The sequence below is a fragment of the Pseudochaenichthys georgianus genome, chromosome 12 (assembly GCF_902827115.2).
Source record: "Pseudochaenichthys georgianus chromosome 12, fPseGeo1.2, whole genome shotgun sequence".
In the NCBI taxonomy this organism is placed as follows: domain Eukaryota; kingdom Metazoa; phylum Chordata; class Actinopteri; order Perciformes; family Channichthyidae; genus Pseudochaenichthys; species Pseudochaenichthys georgianus.
In genome coordinates this window covers 24,024,063-24,046,198 of record NC_047514.1, presented here as the reverse complement: position 1 = coordinate 24,046,198, position 22,136 = coordinate 24,024,063, and the positions used below count along the sequence as shown (strand labels likewise).

At 41.3% G+C, this 22,136-nt stretch overlaps 1 protein-coding gene across 5 annotated transcripts in view; it reads right to left on the bottom strand.

The window, feature by feature from the left end:
- Window positions 1–22,136, bottom strand: part of LOC117455833 (disabled homolog 2-interacting protein-like) — a 207,373-nt gene that overhangs the window by 171,977 nt on the left and 13,260 nt on the right. The window contains exon 1 of one of the 5 annotated variants that reach the window (XM_071205047.1): window positions 7,468–7,585. The exons of the other annotated variants lie outside the window; for them this stretch is intronic. The gene's annotated coding sequence lies outside the window, so the exon portion shown is untranslated. Of the gene's footprint in view, window positions 1–7,467; window positions 7,586–22,136 lie in introns of those variants that run through there. 5 annotated transcript variants of the gene reach the window in all.

Here is a 22,136-nt window from a genome sequence, read left to right as displayed (position 1 = left end):
TATGACTGTCCATGAAATTTAAATTATTATTATTATTATGTGTTCAGTTATCATGTTAGTGAGTCTCTCTTAGGATCAGCATGCGTCTTTTGGTTGATTTTGAGCAATGACTATAAATTACAATGTATTCTGAATCCCCTTGCTGATTACCATAGCAACCATGAAATCCTTGTAATACATTTCATATGTTTTGTAAATGTCTTGTTTCGTGATGTCTTGTCTTCGTAAGCTGAGTGACATGAGACAAGTCCATCTCAGATCAGGGAGCTTCTCACCGTGCTGCCTCATGAATTAGACAAACAGTCAAAGGCGAGCTCAGACAGCAGGAGAACCACAGCAGAGTAATATCCACGCTGGCTTTTCCACGGGTCAACACCTCGAGCTGCCTGCGTGTTCTCGGAGCGCGCAGACGAGTGCTGCATGCCAACAGAATGTGCTCTGCAAGACAAGTTTCATTTTGTTCCGACAGCCAGGGGCAAGGAGCAGTGATGGGCTTTTTATATCTGCACACATTTGATTGGTTACCAGTCTGTCTGGGACTGCGATGAAAGACTGTTTAAATGCACATCAGTGTCAAGGCAGATTGAAAAGAAGGAGGAGAAGAGGAATACAAAAGAGTGGGCACATTGAGTCTTATTTTTGGGACCTGATTGTATCTGTTAAAAGAAGTCAGACAAGGCAACACAGCACCTTCAGTCACACCATGAGGCAGGTGTACACCCAGGGCACTCAAACTTATTCAGAATGCTAAATACGTTTTAGATTTTAAGTTTACCTTCAACAACATGTGAGTGCACGAAATAGGAGTATTATTCACTTTCTGTTTTAACTCCAAATAAAGTGGTTCATGGTATACGGCTGGAAGGTTTTAAACCGTCAGACTTCGTAGGAAAGTAGATATATTCCCAGATTCCCAACAACTTGGTGTGAAAGTAATCCAAACGTACAGAGATGATGTGCTTCATGTCTTTGTGTTGCTTTCGTGTTTGTCTAGTAAACACAACAGTGTTGTTCTCCTACACCCTGCTGTGAGCGGTCATACAGGTCACATAAACACGGAATTGGGTTCCCACACTTTGGTGAACTGAAGGGCTTCTCGAGAGCTTTGCAGGCCTATTTCTCTCACATGAAAGACATTGAGACACATATAAAGGGTAAATTACAGTCACAAACTGAACATTTTTATGATGAGATGTAGCAGACTGTACCGAAGCTCACAGACAGCAATTAAAAAGAGATGTCTCCATGTGCTGTGCTCGGTTGATGGCTATATGGTCTGTTGTGTTCTCTAACGCAGCACAACGATTGAGCGATAGAGACTTTTTAACAAGTTAAAGAGCAAAGTAAAAAACACTTACATCTCGATTCTTGCACAAAGTCTAATTATCTCTATATTCAAACACTTTAAAAAAGGCTTCATTTTGCCCCCTCAAATGTGTACACTTAAATAAACTGCGCAAACCGGTTCGCGAATCCTTAGCAACAATTATTTTGAAACAAAACAAACAAGAGGACGTTTGACAGCGAACATCCACACACACACACATATACATCTGTCATAGATATTCCCCTTAGAACAACTTGTCTACTCATCAAAGGTTGCATGCACGACTAAATTGTTAAATCTGTGATGTGGCGCTGCTGGAAGCACAGGCTGGGAGATACTTGCTGTGTTTCCTCCTGGCTCATTGACGGCTCAGTGGGTGGTCGCGCTCCCGCGAATCAACACCACAGTGCTTTGCAAACAAGACAGCTGCACACACACAAGTGTCACACCTTTACATAAATGCAGACTCACAGAACATCATCTCTGCGTGGGAGATTTACACCCCAGAAGTGTCTTTCCAATAATGGCATAGCAGAAGTGCTGTAAAAGCCGCAATAATTCTTCTCTTGATCTACAGAAACATCAGAAAAGGGTGCTTTTCGCTGGTCTAACAGCAGCCAAAAAAATAATAGTAATATGATGGAAACCCCCACATACTTTATTTATTAAGCAATGGATATCATCCTTCCATGACCTACTAATTTCAGAGCTGTCAATCGCTTCTGCTAATAAGGCTAAGGGGGAAACATTAGAGGCTATTCAAAGAGCTGCTGATCGGGTAATATCATTCATGTAAATGATGATTGTACATATACGCATACCTTGGTGCAATTGTTGTTTATTAGGAGTTAATCGCAATTCAGCTTAAACAGATGAAATGTTATGTGAAAAAAAAAAGAATGTATTTTATGTGGATAAATTGTTATGCTATAAATTGTTATGCTATAATATATAATATATAGATGAACTCAGACGATTGCTAAGAAACATCAGGTAGGATTTTCTGTGAAATGGCAAGATGGGTGGGAAGAGGGGGGGGACGGGGTGGCATGGGAAAGGGATTCCCTATATATATATATATATTTTTTTATTTCCGTCTTTCTTTCTTTATTTTGTTCTTTTTTTTTGTATTGTCTATATCATTTGTATCTGTATATGTCCCTTTTGTGAGGGCAAAAAAAAAAACAACAATAAAAAGTTGGTCACAAAAAAAAAAAGCCGCAATAATTATAAAATGAGATAGACTCATGGCCTTCATCTATAACGTACACACTGCTTTATTTAAATTGGATGTTAGTATTTGTTCAACATATAAAGTTATACATGAACATGACTTAAAATGACCATCCCTAACTGATATACCATAGTTATTTCTGTGACATTTAACATTTTAAATGCAACTCTCTGCATCCTTTCTTTGGTGTTGTACACCTCAGGTTTCATTAAATAAGACTATTTAAGCTTCAAGAAAAAAACTAATGTCGTAGGGAGAAATGTCAGAGCTGCAGAATAAAAGGCTAACAAGAGTTGCTTTCACACCGGAGTACTTTTCCCGTTTAGTTCCGATAGTTCCTGGGATTTTGCGTTCACACCAAAAGGAGAACTTATTTCATGAGAACTTTTCCCACCTCTTTAGTGCCTGCTAGAGAGGTGGTACTGTCCTGGGGAGAAAAGAGTTCCAATTTCTGATTGGCTGGGCGAATTGCAAACCACGCCCCGTAACACTCGGAAAAGTTTTGTGAAGCCGCCATTGTGTTTGCTGGCATTAGCATTATTAGCATTAGCCCCGCGCACCAACGCAGAGAGACTAACTTGAGGAGGTGTCGGCGTTCTGGCGATTTACTCGGAAGTCCCCGGAGTTGGGGACTGGCTTCAGTAGAAGCTGCTGAAGCCAGTCCCCAACTCCGGGGACTTCCGGCCGGGGACTTCGGGTGGCAGTATACGCCGTGAAGTTGTTTGCGGCCTGCCAGTAAACCCAAAGCAGAAGAAGAAGAAGTGACGTCCGTCCGCGGCTTCATTTGCATAATCTTCCCTCAGGGGACTTATTCCGGTGTGAACGCGATCTGCTCTTAGTTCCATGGGGGTAATAAGTGCTGGGTAATAAGTGCGGCAAAGTACTTACGGCAAAGGCTAATGAAACAACGACTGCGACATTAATGAAAACTGTATTTTACTATACTGTAGTATTTGTACCGGGTTATAAACGCAATTACTGATTCAAAGCCTTAAGTTACATTCAAATAATTACAATTTGGATGGAGTTCCACAACCTAAATAATACATCTAAAAAAGTCAGTTGTCAACAGTTTACCCTGCTAGCATATACTGATTTTACAGATTTTTCTATCAAGTCATCAAAACGGCATAGAAGCATTGACTGTAACTACATCTGCATGCAGCCTGGTGGCAGCCAGCACGCTGACACTGCATTGTGTCTATTCAAACTGTAAGCCTACATGAATACAAGCAGACACACAGTGAGCCCAACATCCGTTAAACCGGCAGCTGAGTGGAGGGTGTGAGGGGGAACGAGCTCAGTCAGGGTCAGGCCTGTTGCTGAGGGCCACATCTGCTGTGAGGGGCCACAGACTACAGTTACAAACATATGGACTCCAGCTGGATAATAACAGTGAGACTGAATATATGAACATATTAATATTGCATGAAGAGTAGTGTTGTTCATACTTGTACACACCTGCAGTAGCCTACATATAAATGCACACCCACGCAGAAGGAGGGCTGTTGCAATATCTTATTTCAAAACGGTGCTATTGACAAGCCAACGACGGGGAATGTCTCTGAAGGAGCCTCAGACTGCCTCGACTTTGCAGAGCTACTTATTAAATGCAATGAAGAATGTAATTTAGTAATCTTTCCACAAAGTATGTTACCGAGCGTGTGTGTGTGTGTGTGTGTGTGTGTGTGTGTGTTCCCTCAGAAGTGAGCACTGGGGTTAATTATCGTCTGTAAGGAGTGTTTAGGGAAAGCAAAACAAACACTTTAGATCCACAATAGCCCTGGTTTTCAGCCCTAAACTCAGATGTTAAGCACCTAATTGCCATAACAAACACACAGTACATACATTTCCACGGTCCTCATTAGTGCTCTGCAGACCAGAGAACAATGAAATGATTAACTTACATATTAAAAAGCAATGAGCGCCTGTGTACACAATCTAGCTGCAGACACATGCCCAAACATGCAATCTAAAAGAAACATCATTTCTCTCAAACATGATCACAGAGTGCACCGGGTAACGTGGATAAGTGTACGTTATGCCAACAGACCACCAGCCTACCCCCTTCTTCTCCCCAAAACCCACTTACAAAGTGAAACCACCCAGTTTATTGGTGTCAAACATGCATCAGGATTCCCTCTGTTGTCGGTGATTTATGGCGCTGACTAATTACAAAGCTGATCTTCAGAGAGCTGGAGGGAGGGGGAACGCTGGGAAGAGAGTGGTGGGAATGAGGGCAGGTGCTGTGGCACTGAACGCCTGGAAGCCACGGTGAGGTGTGTGTGAGGAGGAAGCGACGACTTTGATATTAAAAGGCAGAAAACTATGTCAGACACACACAACAAAGTATGTTACAGAATAAAATCTCACCAGCATTCCAACACGTTTTAAACTCTTAAAAGTGCCATGTTTTCTTGATTATTTAACAGATATATTAGTCACAGATACACCTCTAATTAAAATAGAAGTCACCCCATCAGAAAGAAATGCCGCCTGAAGGTAATCTTTGATTTCACGATACATATAAAAGTATCTAAACGAGTTTGTTAATTCAAATCTTTTCTCAGTTGTTATGTTTGCGTCGATTAGATTTGATTTAACTTCATTGTCATTGCAGTACAGTTTCAGACAGCTATGACAATTCCTCTGGAAGTTTAGACTTAAAAGGTCATTTCTCTTTCAACACATCTCTGTATCAACACTCCAGGTAATGGGGAAGTGATAAATAACTTTAAAGATCCAACATGAAAAAGAAATACAAAAAAGTCCAAAGGTGTCCACATGACAAAGCCCTTGTTGTCGTACTTATCTAAAAGCAGTGAGCAAGTGTATTTCTCTGGAATACACACCTGAGATTTACGAGTGGAGAAAGGCAGAGATAGCAGAGATATGCGAGTCATTCTGGGATGCCATTATCTCTTTAGCCAGTGTGGCAGCAGTTTATCCCAGCAGTCAATCACCGAGTAATCACTATCTGCTTCCACTTTCACCACTGAGAATACCCTGTCAGCTTCCACTCGGCGCTGCCGCAGATAAAGAGCTACAAAGAGTGAGAAAGCACACACGATGACAGATGGGTCCTACTTTATTTATCACCCTTTATTCAAACTTAAATTGCCAGCTATTACAGTGTCACTGGAGTCTGTAATGAAATATAGTAATTCTAGAGAGGTGGTACAAGTTAGAGACAAATTCTAAAGGACTATGATGTCCTTTTGTTGTTCTGTTTATGCTTTTATGCTTCATGTGGAACTACTTGAACAGGTCTCCCTTGGAAAAGAGATCAATGATCTCAATGGGATTTTATCTGTATAAATAAAGGTTAAAAAAAAAAAAAAAAAAAACTACCAATGAGGCGATAAGTTGGTTGCATGAAAATAAGTCAGCTATTTTAAAAGTTAACAAAAGCAGGAAAACATTCAGTCATTATTTAAGAATCAGTGGTTTCAGTAGATGTGCCAATTATTATTATTATTTAAGAAGTGTATAGCAGTTAAAGATTAAGAAAAAACAATGAGAGGATTAGTTGGGTGCCTGAAAATTAATCAAATAGTTTTAAAATGATGAATCGCTCATGAATCAAGCACTGCTTTCAGCTTTACTTAGACGTGCTGCTTTTATCCCTTTACGTAATTGTAAACTCAAATAATATTTGAAATTCTGACTGGATTGGTTTCAGTGTTATCGAGTAATAATGAAGAAGAAAGATGAAATACATTTATTCACATGCATATATTTCTTGCACCCTTTAACAAATCATTGCCCGTGAATCAGCAGCCGAGCCATCCATGTGTTGGACACACGTCATCTGTGTTCAGCGCAGATCACGGTTGACCTCGAGGTCTTTCCTTATGATCCACACTGATCCCTGTCTGCTGCGTCGGCCCACTCATCTTCCCTCACTGCCTCTGCCACCATCGGAATGCCATTCCAGTCTGCCCATAATTCCCGCTCAGTGTTCCCAGTAATCCCTCTTCTCCGGCTGCTCCGAGTCTCCTTCCTTCCTCACAGCTGCTGGGCGGCCCGCTTGCTCTAATAATAGGACAACAATGCCCGCCCCACGCCCGGACACACTGCACTACTACTGACAAAAAAAAAACGTAAGCGTCTCCAAACTCCACTTGAATCTGGGATATGTAAAAGTTTACCACAAACATGTACTTTAACTGATCCTTTATCCAGACAGGTCAGATAATTAACACACGTGTGTAACTCACTACAGATGTTGACGTCCCTGTCAAAAAGAGCTACATGACACAAACTTGTTGACACTTCTTTGTGTGGGTTATAGAGGGCAGCATGTAAACACATGTTGGTGGAGGAATAATGATGAGGCTGCGCACTCAAGTGAGCTGCGATCTGTGGTAGAGTCAGAGAAAACACTGTAATCAAGCACGAGCGGATAAATGAGGGCTACACTCTGCTAAAGTGGTTAAACACTACCTTCTGGTTGTGTATGGTGGAATTGGAAACTCCTCCAGCACACACACAGACACACACATGTAGGAAAGGAATACAAGATGCATGGTCCTGTCAACAAAGACCAAATAAATATCCAGAAGTCTAAAGAGTTGTATGTTCTCCTCCTCTGCCGTCCCACATGTAACAGAGCTGTGACTCACACGTCGCACCTCTTTGTTTCCTCTTTCCCCCACATTAGTACCCTTCATGTAACATTCTTTCCTCCCCTAATGTGCTTCTTTCTCTGACAGATGAGTGATAAAGTTGCTCCGCCGCACGTGAAAAGCCTTCCTCCACACCTCCTCCTCTCTTCTAACCCCCCTCCGCCATTCCACCAAGAGAGCAATCCCACAGGAAAGCTCACACAACTTAAACTCCTTTTCTTCTCACATAGTTATCAACCAGAGAAATTAGGGGGAGGAAGTGAAATGCAAGCGCTCACCTCAGACAAGGTCCCACTGCCGCAGGGAAAGCAGAAGAAATGCCATCCTCAATCCACACAGAAAAAGCAAAAAAGCAACAAGTAGTAACTCCAGAGATTCCTCCTCCCCTCTCTCACACTCCTGCTTCCTCGCTCTGCTTCTCCTTCTGCTTTGGGCTCATTCAGCCTGCAGTAGTGTGTGTGTGTGTGTGTGTGTGTGTGTGTGTGTGTGTGTGTGTGTGTGTGTGTGTGTGTGTGTGTGTGTGTGTGTGTGTGTGTGTGTGTGTGTGTGTGTGTGTGTGTGTGTGTGTGTGTGTGTGTGTGTGTGTGTGTGTGTGTGTGTGTGTGTGTGTGTGTGTGTGTGTGTGTGAGTAAGTGTGTATGGTCCTGTGGACTCCTGCAGGGGTATTGACTCTTAGCAGGGTTCAGGTCCTCCCCCTTCTTAGGATCACAGTGCGAGAGAAAAAAATAAATCTCACCCACACACACAAACAGAGGGCAGGAGAGTACTCTCTTTGTCTTTTGTTGCTATTCTCTCACTTCCTTGATCTGTCTCGTCAAATGTCTGGAACTCCCTACTCTACAGCCCCCTTCCATAGGAGAATGGGAGAGAGACTGTGTGTGTGTGCGTGTGCGTGTGCGTGTGTGTGTGTGTGTGTGTGTGTGTGTGTGTGTGTGCAGAGGGAATGCCATCGTGCTCCAGCGCTCAGGGCCGGGAGGAGGAGAAGGAGGTGGGGCTTAGACCTCAGAGAGCCTGAATTCCTGCCTCACATCCAGCCAATCAGAGGCCATGTTGCGGTTGACCAAAAACCGCGGGGCCGGGCCAGGCCCCACTACCACACTCCAGCTTTAAAGCATTAGCTGCAGTTTGCTGGGCACTTAGGCTTCATTCTGCAGCAGTGCAGTGGATGACCATTACTGTTTTATGTCGGGAAATGTGCATTTTGCTAGCCTACTGTATTTCAATATTGATCCAGCAAAAACACTCTGTTTATTCTAATGTTCAGCATAAAAAAAAATGTATGTAGCATATTAAGGGCATAAAGGCACATTTAACGCATACATATTATAAGTGACGAGTGTACTTCCAGCAAGTTTCCATGTGTTTAAGTTCCATGTGTTTAAGTAGCATGAAAACATGCCAAAACTACAAAGGTAAAGGTATGTTACAGTAGGACGAAGTAGAGATGTCTCCTTGCCTTTTCCCACGACCCTCCCTCCTTCCTGCCAAAGAACAGTACTCTCATGTTTCTGCTGCCGGCCTTGGCTAGACATTTGTCAAGCAAGGCATTTGTCTACAAAAGTGACAGCAGACCCCCCATCCCCCCACACACACCCATTCCCCCTCCTGATATTCACACCGGGTTATTGTTGACTACTTCAACTTTTCAACACACTAAAGCCTTAGGGCTGTGTTATAAGAAATATGTCATGTGATGATCTCGCCTGATGGTCTTCATCACCACCATTATTTAGTATTGATAGGATGTGAAATTGAAAAGAAACACATGTTAGCCACGCTAGCATATGTACTACATGCTGACAGTGACAATGCTAACATGCTGAGGTTAACCTGCCATAATGTCTTGTATAAGCGTGCAAGCATGCTAATTAGCACTTCACAGAAAATACAGCTGTGGCTGATGGGGTTGTTATCGGTCAGCTTTGCAGGGGTTTGGTCATTAATCAAAGTATTACAGAAAATGAACCCAACACATTTAAATGTTGACCTGTTGGTGAATGATCACCAAAGTTATTATAATTAATTAATTATTAGAACGGATATTGAATAACGTGTACAACATTTCATGGAAATCCATGCATTGTTTAATAAATATTTCCATAAGACACAAATGTTGACCTCATTTTTGTGCAAGAATAAAAGTCAAAGAATTACTAGGATTATACATATTTGAAAATTGTTACAAATGTCAAGAGAATCCATCTAACAGTTGAGATATTCAAGCCTGGGTCAAATAGGTGAACAACAGATCATTGTAATCCCCTAGTAATGCAGCTTCTTGTGTTAAATGTTAAACATTTTCACAGAAATAAGTGTGGCATGAACATGCACTCTAAAGGCAGCATTTAGCAGAACAGAATGCACAAGATAGAAATAAAACATTTGGAAAAGAGACCCGTTTTCAAACTATGTATGATTCTAATATTTCTGAAAGTATTAAAATGTAAGGGCTGTGGGTGTATTTACATTTATTGATACCCCATTTACACGGGAACGTTTGCGTTTACGCACCAAATTCATTTTCAAAAAAGTCGTGTCCGTTCACACGAGACCACTGGAAATGCTGTAGTACATGCCGGGCCTGTAAGTGGCGCTGTACTTCTGCACGAGACCGCTCGAAAGCACTGGAGACACTGTAAGTGGCGTAGTAACTTCTGCCACAAAATACACCAAAAGCAGCGAAGAAGACCCCTGAGCATGGTCGCCCTTCTGTTTATTCTCCGCGGTGGATTTAGCAACATGTAGATCATGTAGTTCTCCATGTTGTCCACTTGTTGCTGGTGGTTGTGGTAGAGGAGCTGTAGATTTTTGCACTAACTGTAGCATGGTCAGTAGCAGTAGCAGTAGCTACTGACCATGCTACAGCAGTGAGCAGCAGAGGTGGGGAGAGGCGGGGCTATGGCTCATCGTTATCAGGACAATTATCGTATAGGGCGTACACACGGCCTTGTGTGAACGAACGGGCTAAACGAAAGAGAAAAGTTGCGGATACAACCGTTTGCGTTATCGTGTAAATGCACATTAGCCCGTTATAGACCAATGAGTCATTTAATGAGCAAAGTGGTGTTAAAGGTTAACACATTTCTAGATATTCTGGCGACAAGATGTTTCCTTCATTTAGTGGGAATGCATTCCAACTACAGTGGGGAATAAAAGTATTTAGTCAGCCACCAATTGTGCAAGTTCTCCCACTTAAAAAGATGAGGCCTGTAATTTTCCTCCTAGGTACACTTCAACTATGAGGGACAGAATGGGGGGAAAGAATCCAGGAAATCACATTGTAGGATTTTTAATGAATTAATTGGTAAATTCCTCGGTAAAATAAGTATTTGGTCACCTACAAACAAACAAGATTTCTGGCTCTCACAGACCTGTAACTTCTTCTTTAAGAGCCTCCTCTGTCCTCCACTTGTTAACTGTATTAATTGCACCTGTTTTAACTCGTTATCAGTATAAAAGACACCTGTCCACAACCTCAAACAGTCACACTCCAAACTCCACTATGGCCAAGACCAAAGAGCTGTCAAAGGACACCAGAAACACAATTGTAGACCTGCACCAGGCTGGGAAGACTGAATATGCAATAGTTAAGCAGCTTGGTGTGAAGAAATCAACTGTGGGAGCAATTATTAGAAAATGGAAGACATACAAGACCACTGATAATCTCCCTCGATCTGGGGCTCCACGCAAGATCTCACCCCATGGGGTCAACATGATCACAAGAACGATGAGCAAAAATCCCAGAACCACACGGGGGGACCTAGTCAATGATCTGCAGAGAGCTGGAACCAAAGTAACTAAGGCTACCATCAGTAACACACTACGCCGCCAGGGACTCAAATCCTGCAGTGCCAGACGTGTCCCCCTGCTTAAGCCAGTACATGTCCAGGCCCGTCTGAAGTTTGCTAGAGAGCATTTAGATGATCCAGAAGAGGATTGGGAGAATGTCATATGGTCAGATGAAACCAAAATAGAACTTTTTGGTAAAAACTCAACTAGACGTGTTTGGAGGACAAAGAATGCTGAGTTGCATCCAAAGAACACCATACCTACTGTGAAACATGGCGGTGGAAACATCATGCTTTGGGGCTGTGTTTCTGCAAAGGGACCAGGACGACTGATCCGTGTAAAGGAAATAATGAATGGGGCCATGTATCGTGAGATTTTGAGTGACAACCTCCTTTCATCAGCAAGGGCATTGAAGATGAAACGTGGCTGGGTCTTTCAGCATGACAATGATCCCAAACACACCACCCGGGCAACGAAGGAGTGGCTTCGTAAGAAGCATTTCAAGGTCCTGCAGTGGCCGAGCCAGTCTTCAGATCTCAACCCATTGAAAATATTTGGAGGGAGTTGAAAGTCCATGTTGCCCAGCGACAGCCCCAAAACATCACTGCTCTAGAGGAGATCTGCATGGAGGAATGGGCCAAAATACCAGCAACAGTGTGTGAAAACCTTGTGAAGACTTACAGAAAACGTTTGACCTCTGTCATTGCCAACAAAGGGTATATAACAAAGTATTGAGATGAACTTTTGTTATTGACCAAATACTTATTTTCCACCATAATTTGCAAATAAATTCTTAAGAAATCACACAATATGATTTTCTGGATTTTTTTTTCTCATTTTGTCTCTCATAGTTGAGGTATACCGAGGATGAAAATTACAGGCCTCTCATCTTTTTAAGTCGGAGAACTTGCACAATTGGTGGCCGACTAAATACTTTTTTGCCCCACTGTATATGTTATTCTACGCACAAAAAGTGTATTATTATTATTCCGCCAGGACTTTGGCCCTCTTCTCCTCCTGCATTGAACATCGCAGAAACTCCGTTCAAACATCAAAACGTTCAGCTCGGTCGGGAATCGATGGCTATTACTTTTCTCATTCATAACTTTCATAATTCCAGAGATACATCCCATAATTCATCAGATGTTTAACATTGAAGTCAATGGAGAAAATCTTCAGACTTCAACAAATCTTCATGCGACTTAAACTGCTAACTGTTCATGCATACTTTCACTCAGAAACCTCATTCCAACTTTATAATGTTACACATCCTTCTGGCATCATTTGTGTAAAACAACTTTTAAATCCGATTCTTAATTTTAGAAATATTAAACATTGTTCAGACCTTGTTAAAGAGGTGTTCTTCAGATTTTAACATTAACTAGAGTGCGTGAGGTCTTGAAATTTGCCTTCATATATTTTTGTAAAACTGCCATAATTCCCAAACCCTACATTCCTGAGACATAATTTTTTATGACAAACGTAGGCAAACATCTCGTAGCTTGAAAAATGACAAATAATTAAGCAAAAATAATTAGATAAAATGCCTCGAGGTCATGAAGTGACAAAAACATTCAACATTCCTCCATTAAAGCCCATTGTAATTTCAGGCTGATATTTCCTCACGGTAGCAGCCGCACACCTTTAGTTAAACTGCCAAAAAGGCCACATTATTAACCCGAAAGTACACAAAAAGTATACATCAGATACTCAACTTCCTTGACATGCTTCACGTTTTGAAATTTCACAGATATCTGTTACGGTTCTTCCACAAAACGTTCACATGTAAGAGGTTTATCTCTCATTCAGAACAATAGAGTGGCGAAGTCCCTCCCCTTCCGGTGGACCTCCATGGGACCTTATTTCGAAAAAATTATGTATTGAAGTCAATGGAGAGAGAAAGATTATCTTTCGATCCCGTTTGAATTGTGCCACGAATTACACATGATGTTTGCAAATTTAAAAGATAATTTTGCAAGTAAAAAAAAATAAAATGTGTCGTAAAACTGTGAAGTATTTGTTTGTGTGAAACGCTCAATGAACTACATCTCTGGTCTGGCAGAACAACACACGTCACCAAGATGGCCGTCACTACTGTCTTGTCAACAAAACGATTGACTACCCTCACAATCACCACAATGAAACACGTCCAGAAGAATGTCATGCAAAGCTGCCTGCCTGCCTTCGATTCTCTCTGAACTGCCTGGTCTTTTTTAATGTTTAATGTCAACCATTTGTGCAGATAGCATGAAGTAGAAAAGATCGGCGATCGCCGATGCTAGCGTTAGCATTTCTCCCCCGGGCTTAAATTGTGTATTATCAGGCAAGGCAAGGCAAGTTTATTTATATAGCACTTTTCAACACAAGGCAATTCAAAGTGCTTTACAAAAAACGAAAGACATTAAGAAAATGGCATTTAAAATCAGTCATTGAAAAGAAAAGATAATAAAATAAACATTAAAAGAAAAAATACATGGATAAAAGTTACAGTGCAGTTTAAGATGTGAATAGTTCAATTAAAAGCAGCGGCTAAAAGAAAAGTCTTTAGTCTGGATTTAAAAGTAGTCAGAGTTGCAGCGGGAGTTTGTTCCAGATATTTGGAGCATAATAACTGAACGCTGCTTTACCATATTTAGTTCTGACTCTGTGGACAGAAAGCTGACCAGTCCCTGAAGACCTGAGAGATCTGGATGGTTCATAATTTAGCAGTAGGTCAGAAATGTATTTTGGGCCTAAACCATTCAAAGCTTTATAAACCAGCAGCAGTATTTTGAAATCTATTCTTTGACACACAGGAAGCCAGTGTAAAGACTTCAGAACAGGAGTGATGTGATCCACTTTCTTAGTGATAGTGAGGACTCGAGCAGCGGCGTTCTGAATCAGCTGCAGCTTTCTAATAGATGTTTTAGTGAGACCTGCAAAGACACCATTACAGTAGTCCAGTCTACTGAAGATAAAAGCATGGACAAGTTTTTCCAAATCCTGCTGTGACATTAGTCTTTTAATCCTAGATATATTCTTTAGGTGATAGTAGGCTGATTTAGTAACTGTTTTAATGTGACTGTTGAAACTCAGGTCAGAGTCCATGACTATACCTAGATTTCTGGCTTTATCTGTTGTTTTGAACATTGCAGACTGAAGCTCAGCGCTAACTTTTATACGTTCTGCCTTGGCTCCAAAAACCATTACCTCAGTTTTATCTTTGTTTAATTGGAGAAAGCTCCGACACATCCAGTTCAATGCACTTACTCAGTGTTTGAATTGGAGCATAGTCTCCTGGCAGAGATGGGGACTCGGACTCGAGTCGCACTTAAGTCGCACACACAGAGACTTGAGACTTGACTTGGACTCGTGACCAAAATACTTCAGACTCGACTTGGACTCGTGTGTTGGGACTCGTGAACAATCATTGTGTTTTCTATTTTTGGCGTATTAAAAGGTGGGGTAGGTACATTTGAGAGAAACCGGCTCGAGATCGCTAGAATTTGAAAATACACAACCGGAGATAATCTGCTAGAGGCTTCCTTATAGAGCCCGCCTCCTCCAACACACACGAACGCGCACATGACCAATGAGGGCACGAGATAAGTTTGTGCCCAGATGGAAGGCTGACAGGCAGGTTGGCCATCCAGTTAGCCGGGCTCATTACACGCAGACGTGCGCGCCTCTGTTACTACCTCGTAGTAACACCATGGCGACCGGCGGCACACCTGCGGCTGTACCGCTTGTAATTAGGTTCAACTACAACAACTTCGAACAAAACGCCGGCGGCACCAACAAAAGGAGCGCACACTGCAAAGTCTGCAATATCAAAATCAAGGATGCTGGCGCAACAACGTCGGATTTCATCAGGCACTTGAAAACTCACCCGGAGAGGTCAGTCACATTAACGCATGGACGGTTAGCAAACATGTTTAGCTCAGCATCAGCTGTGTAATGTTAACTTAGCTTGCTACTAGCTTTGTAACTGAATATTTGAAAAGATGAGTGAATGTTTGCTTGTCACACTTGTTTGAGTTGAGTGGCGTTGACATCCAACTCTTGACATGACATAAAAAAGGTCGGTAACGTTAATCATTACGTTCCGCTGCCACCATCTACTGGCTAACGTTAACCGTAGAAAATACATAGTTACATACATAAATACATCTGTGGGTTTATAGGCAGGTTACAGGTTTATTGTTGACCACGTAGCGTTAATGTTACAGGTTTATCAGGTTACCATGACACTGGCTTTGAGTGAGAGGATAGAGGAATATGTTTATTAATAGTAGACTTAAAATATGTCATTAGAGACCCAGTGTATAATAACACAGTAAATGCTTTGAATGTCTTAGATATAGCTGTGCAGTATTCTTAACAGACTGGATAGCAGCAGACAATAGAAGGCTTATTACAACCAGAAGATACATGAGACTTTTATTTTTTTAGAGACTTGAGACTTGACTTGGACTCGTGACCAAAGACTTGAGACTTGATCAAGTCTCACCCCACAAAGACTTGAGACTTGACTTGGACTCGTGACCAAAGACTTGAGACTTGACTTGGACTTGCAAAAAAAGACTTGTGAACATCTCTGTCTCCTGGTGAAATGGTTATGTAAAAGTGGGTGTCATCCGCATAGCAATGGTAACTTATTTTTTTGTTTTTCATTATCTGAGCCAGAGGTAGCATGTAGATGTTGAAGAGAAGAGGCCCCAAGATGGAGCCTTGAGGTACCCCACATGTCATATGTGTCAACTCAAATGTGTATTTACCTATAGAAACAAAGTTTTTTTCTGTCCTTTAAGTAGGATTCAAACCAATTAAAACTGTTTCCGAAAGTCCCACCCAGTTTTCTAGTCGGTCGAGTAATATGTTGTGGTCAACAGTGTCAAACGCAGCACTGAGATCTAATAATACTAACACTGAAGTTCTGCCACTGTCTGTGTTTAAGTGGATGTCATTGAAGACCTTTACAAGAGCAGTCTCAGTGCTGTGGTTTGGACGAAAGCCTGACTGGAACACATCAAAACAACTATTTAAATGCAAGAAATTACTCAACTGTTGAAAAACAACTTTTTCAATGATTTTACCTAGAATGATCACACCGGTGACAGTACTCTTCAAAGGGTTCACGAAATATGACTACTACTCTTACTGTTTAACATTGTGGGTTACTTAATGTTACTTCATATTAAGGCTACTAAAAATGACAAGGCTGTAATGCTAACTAACGTGCTAGCTACTAGCTAGGTAGCCAACTTGATCCAGCCACTCCTGGTCCTTTCATCAGACGGGAAGCGAAAGAACGAGCAAGACTCATTGCTGGTATGATAACAACCTGGTACTAAGCACACAGGCATCTTGTTAAAGTTATCTTATCTTAGCCAGCTCCATATAGATAGATTATATCTATATGGCGCTGATCTTAGCTATCTCTTAGTGGAGGAAAACAATTGTGACATCACTTACGCGACTCTGGGATTTGTAGTCTTTCTAGTTGCGTATTTTTCATAGTCTTATATTTCAACAGTTGTACGACAAACTGACTTTTTTGACATGGAAATTATTTTTTAAGATTGACAAACATCATATGTGTAATTCATGACACAATTAAAACGGGATCGAAAGATAAGTTTTCTCTCTCCATTGACTTCAATACATTATTTTTCCGAAATAAGGTCCCATGGACCGGAAGTAAATGGGCGTGACGTCGCCACTCTATGGAAACCTTTGATCTCTGCACACCTCTTAGCTCAAATATAAACACCTGTGTCATGGAACACGATGATGTCATCGCTCCAACTGACATGCTCAGAGCAGCAGACTTCAGATAGCAGTGTGCTAACAGTCCAGCCATGAAGACATCTACGGGACAATTTTGAGATTTCTTCAAATGCCGTTGCCTTGGCAACGCAATGCTCACCTTGAAACACGGTTTCTCATAACTTCAGTGAAAATACTCCAAACAGCCCAGAACTTCACAGGTTTAGTAACGATGCAGCCATCAACGCATCTAAGCCTAATATGGGGTGTCATCAAATGCCGTTGCCATGGCGACAGACCACTCGCCATGAAACACGATGTGGCTGTAAGTCCAATCGACACGGTCCAATCGTCCCCCAATATTCACTTGTATATCACCGGTCAATGCCTCAACAGCTCTACGCCAAATCTGAGATCTCACCATATGCCGTTTCCATGGAAACGCATCCCTCGCCATAAAACGTGATGTCGCTATAACTCCTATAAAAATTTTCAAAAAGTGCTCAAACTTCACGTGTGCCAACAGTCCAGCCGTGAAGAAATCTACGGGACAGTTTTGAGATTTCTTCAAATGTCGTTGCCATGGCAACACAATGCTCGCCATGGAACACGGCTTTCTCATAACTTCAGTGAAACTGCTCCAAACGCCCCAAAACTTCACAGGTTTGGTAGCAATGCAGCCATCAACGCATCTAATCCTATTATGGGGTGCAGGGTGGGAATTTCACGACGGCCATGACGGCCATGGCCGTCATTGCCCCGCACTTTGGCCGTGATGCCCTGTTAAAAAAAATGCAATTCACGGCCAAAGTGGCCTTTGTGCCCCTGTCAAAAGTAAAAAAAATGTCCTGTGGTATTGGTATTTTGACTAGCAATTTAGTTAAATTGTTTCGTTTATCAACGCGACAACATAGCGTTTCGTGAGTCGGTTGTCGTTGTTGGGGGGAAAAGCCAACAGCTGTTTGCTGCGGAGCACAGCGTGAGCAGGCTCCCGTGAGCGGGAGAGCGCTCCTTCTTCACTACAGACTATCGCGCCACCTAACCATTCGCCAAAATGTTTTTAATACGCGCGGTAACCGGCCAAGCGCCATGCAAAAAACAATCTTCAAATAAAAGAAAGTCACCTGAGGAGTTAAAGGAGTGACAGGGAGTTGGCTGCAGTGCCGCGTCCTAAAACCCTTTTATAATCTATCGATTAGATTTATGATTCGAAAATTATAAAAGTAGGGTAGACATGTGGAGATTATCCGGCTGAACAAAACGTGCATTTATCAAACAGGTTTGTTTTCCACAGACCTTATTTCCAGCTATTTTCCAAAACCCTGTGGAGAAATTCCATTGCTTTTTGTCGAGGGAACCAGCAGCTTACTTCCTGGTTTCAGGACGCGTCACTGCACCTCTCAATATGATGCCAGTATAAACCATAAACAAGGTCTTCTGTCGGCTCTGTACATCAATGCCGACCTATGCTGACAAGTAAGTGACGAGTAGACAATATAAAGGTATTGGCGAAATGTCCCACCAGTTTAGGATAATGAAGGTTCTAATCAAATCAATTACATATAGCCATTACATGTCTAACTCCTAATGACAGGAAGGCAGAAAGTGCATTATACAAATAATAATACTCATAATGATAGCAGACATTTTTTAACAATGACCACAATATCATTATTTTAATAAACCAAATATGAACAATTGAGGAAAATGAGGAAGAACTGATGATTAAAATGTTGTAGTACAAGTAGTAATGTAGTTAGTGCATAAATTATTGCAACAAATGTGTTAATTTTCTTCATTATTAGTCGATTTATTTTTGGTGGACGAATCCTCCGGGCCGCCAGTGGTTACAATGGTGAGGCCAGTGACAATACAATTGTACCCTTACTGTCTACCCCTGACTGACTTATGTGGTTTATGGCTGAACTTAACGTATACGTTTAAGAAACACTATTGCTATTCAGCCGTTTGTAAAACGACTGGTGTTGACGTTAGTGCTACACTTTTCAGTCATGTTGATTGACCAGCGTAATTTAACCAAACAGCCTTTGTGCCCTGTCATGTGGCCTTTGTGCCCTGTCATGTGGCCTTTGTGCCCTTAAAAAACAATGTGAACGGGAAGGCCAAATGGCCTTGCCCCTAAAATGACGAAATTCCAAGCCTGATGGGGTGTCATCAAATGTCGTTGCCATGGCGACAGATCTTTCGCCATCAAGTTAGTTCAGAAGTTTGCAGTTCAAATATTCTGCTGCTTTTCCAAGCCTTTTTACTTTATTTTCTTCTCTCATCACACATTCAAGCCCCCAGTGTTCATGTATCATTTCAATCTAAATTATTCACTTTCTTCTTACACATTACATTTCAACATAGCAGTTTAGTGTCAGCTTTTCAGCATAAAGCATTCCCACTAGCAATTTCTTTAGGAATTGCATTCTCTAGTTTATACTTCTATTAAAAATATATAATTAAGCAAGCAATAATAATATTAACAGAGCATTAAAGTAGGCCAAAGGTTAGAATAAAATTAAGAGGGACAGCACCATGTTTCCTCCAATCCACATATAGTCCTTGCCTTCAAAAACCAAAATGAAAACAGGCCTGTTTCCACATGGCATGAAATTATACAAATTGTGTTGGTCTGTGACTTCATTGGGGATGGGATGACTTTGTTGATCTATTACTTTCATATGGTTCCTACTTCTGAGGCATTTTTGCACAACTATACAACTCTCCAGTTAAACATGTTGTTGAGAGTTGGTCTTTGTTTGTTGCATAACAAAGATTGGTGATTCATTGTTTGACGTTGGCATGCGCTGTAACTGCTTCTTTGTATTTTTGTCAGTTTATGACAATTAGTGCAAATGTTTGCCTCGGCCAAGGAGGTTGTGTTTTCGATTTTGATTGTTTGTTTGTCAGTTTGTCAGCAGAGTTAACAAAAAGTTGGCCAATCTACATGAAACTTGGTGGAAGGCTTTATCATGGGCCAAGGAAAAACCCATTGGAGCAGATTCTAATCAAAGCGAAGACTTTTATTTGTACACACTTGTTTACTTTGCAAGACATGGCATGTGGTTCAGACAAAGGTATACTGTCAAGTGCTATTCTAGGTTTCCAATGTCTTTTGCTGATTAGCAACCATTTTTTATCAGAAGATTTCTGTGTCGGCCCTTACCAACAGATCATGTTTCCATGCAGTTTTAGTTTAGGTTTTGCAGTCGAATTGAAACGTCATCAACACGCCCCCTCGCTAGCTATACATTCTCTGCACATTAATCGGCTCCATCCACACATGGGATATTATACAGAATTTGTACTGATGTACTGCTGATTCAGACAATTTTTGTTCTCGCATACATTTCCTCAGGGTAATGTCTGGGTAACTTTAGGGCTGCAGTACATGTGTTAAAGGGACTTATAGTTATACTGTATATACCCAGTTCTAACTTGTTTTCTGCAAGTACAGATATTTCTTTTGAATTATTTATTTTTCCTTCTGGACCCCGGCTTAATTTTTTATATAAACCGTACAGCAGTGTCATGTGCTTATTTTTCATTATGGTTAATTAGGTCTTGGCTCCTGCCCACCCTAAAGTCTTATGATTCTAGAATAGCCTTAAAGTTGTCTTACTCATTACTCACACTGTACTTAGTAGTAATAAATACTTACATTAACATGTGGTTGCGTAGTGGTTTTAGAGCAGATTGAGGTTAAACCAGTAAGAACTGCTAATGCTACTAATGCTTGTTTAGGCCGATGTGTGGCTAAGGGCTAATTCCACCTTCTACTAACATTACAAGGAAAACATTTTGAAAATCAGAGAATGAAAGTAAAACATGGGAAAAAAAGGAACCCAAAGGCTAAAGTGACATAATAAGCGAATCATTTGGTATGTGGGGATATAGAGTTACACAGGGACAAAAAGTAAAGCAGTGTGTCCACTTCTATAGAAATTGGGACACACCTCTCCTTTTATCTTCCTCTTCATTTGTCTCCCTTGCAGTCTCCTTAATCCCTCACCCCTTGTTTATAGTCCAGAGTTGATTTGTGTGTTTATGTCCCAGAACGTGTGAAATGTTAACAAAATGGTTAGGTTTAACCATTATTGTCAGCAAATCTTTTTGTGTATTAACATATAAAAAGTCAGGTTAAGAGTATGACAGGGGGAAAAAAGGAAATAAACAGGATATACAGGTGAGAAGAAGACAAGATGGACCAGTGACAAGCAGAAGAAAAAAATGGAAAGTGCAATGTGACCATAGTGCTGACAAACACAGGAAACAAACAGTCTGTCTAATGTGTAGCTACAGTGTCCTAATGACCTGCCTCCTGAGGTAATTATATCCTCTGTTGAGTGCTTGAGGTCTAAACCTAAAGCATAAACAAAATGACACTGCAGTCCTCAGAGAGCTGAGTCAGAGACAATTAACACATAAACAACATCAATTCAAATCAGAGTGTGGTGGATGATCAGTCTCTGATTCTATCTCTCCAATAAAGCCAGAGAAACACAGGAGTGGGTAATTCAGTTGTAGGAAGCGTTGGGACAGTCAGGAATGCCATCATTTTGGAGACAAAGGCACTTGTGTGGGACACGCGGGGTCAGGCCATGCCAGCAAGTGCTTTTTGTGGAAGGAATCCAAGGCAAAGGCTAGAACTGGGCGAACCCAGCACTCTAACACGCATACCATCCAACTGCCAAGGTCGCAATTTCATTAAGACCATCGTCACAAATAAATCACACCTCTTTCTCCATGATTTATGTCCCTCTTTACTCCAAATCATCCAATAATGGCAAAATCCAGAAATTGTATTTTTCAGACTAACTTTCCAAAGTCTGACAGCCCAGTGGTCGTTAAAGCGGTCTCGTGCGGAAGTACAGCGCCACTTAAAGGCCCGGCATATGTACTACAGCGTCTCCAGCGCTCCCGAGCGGTCTCGTGTGAACGGAAGACTTTTTTGATATCGTATTCGGTTCGTTTGCGTTTCATATACGTTTGCGTGTAAATGGGGTCTCAAACAAGATTGACTCAAAGAGCAGAGCATTTTCTGACAAAATAACAACATAACCTTTAAAAATGTCGTGGTGTTATGATCCATTGATTTAGATTGAGACATTGATTCAATTATCGACTATTCAATATGATGCAAATGAAAAACATTGATACGTAAAGCAGCTAGCGATCAGCGTTTTTGAGCTAAATATGTTTACTACAAGGTGGTCCTTCTAAAACAGGGGTGCCCACACTTTTTTTGGCTGGTGAGCTACTTTTGAAATGACCAGCTCACCGAGGTCTACCAACCAAAAATAAAATCCCAGATTGCAAGGGTTGCTGAATAACACGTTTTATTTATACATGGGATAAATACAATAGGGCTGCAACAAACGACTAATTTGATAATCGATGAATG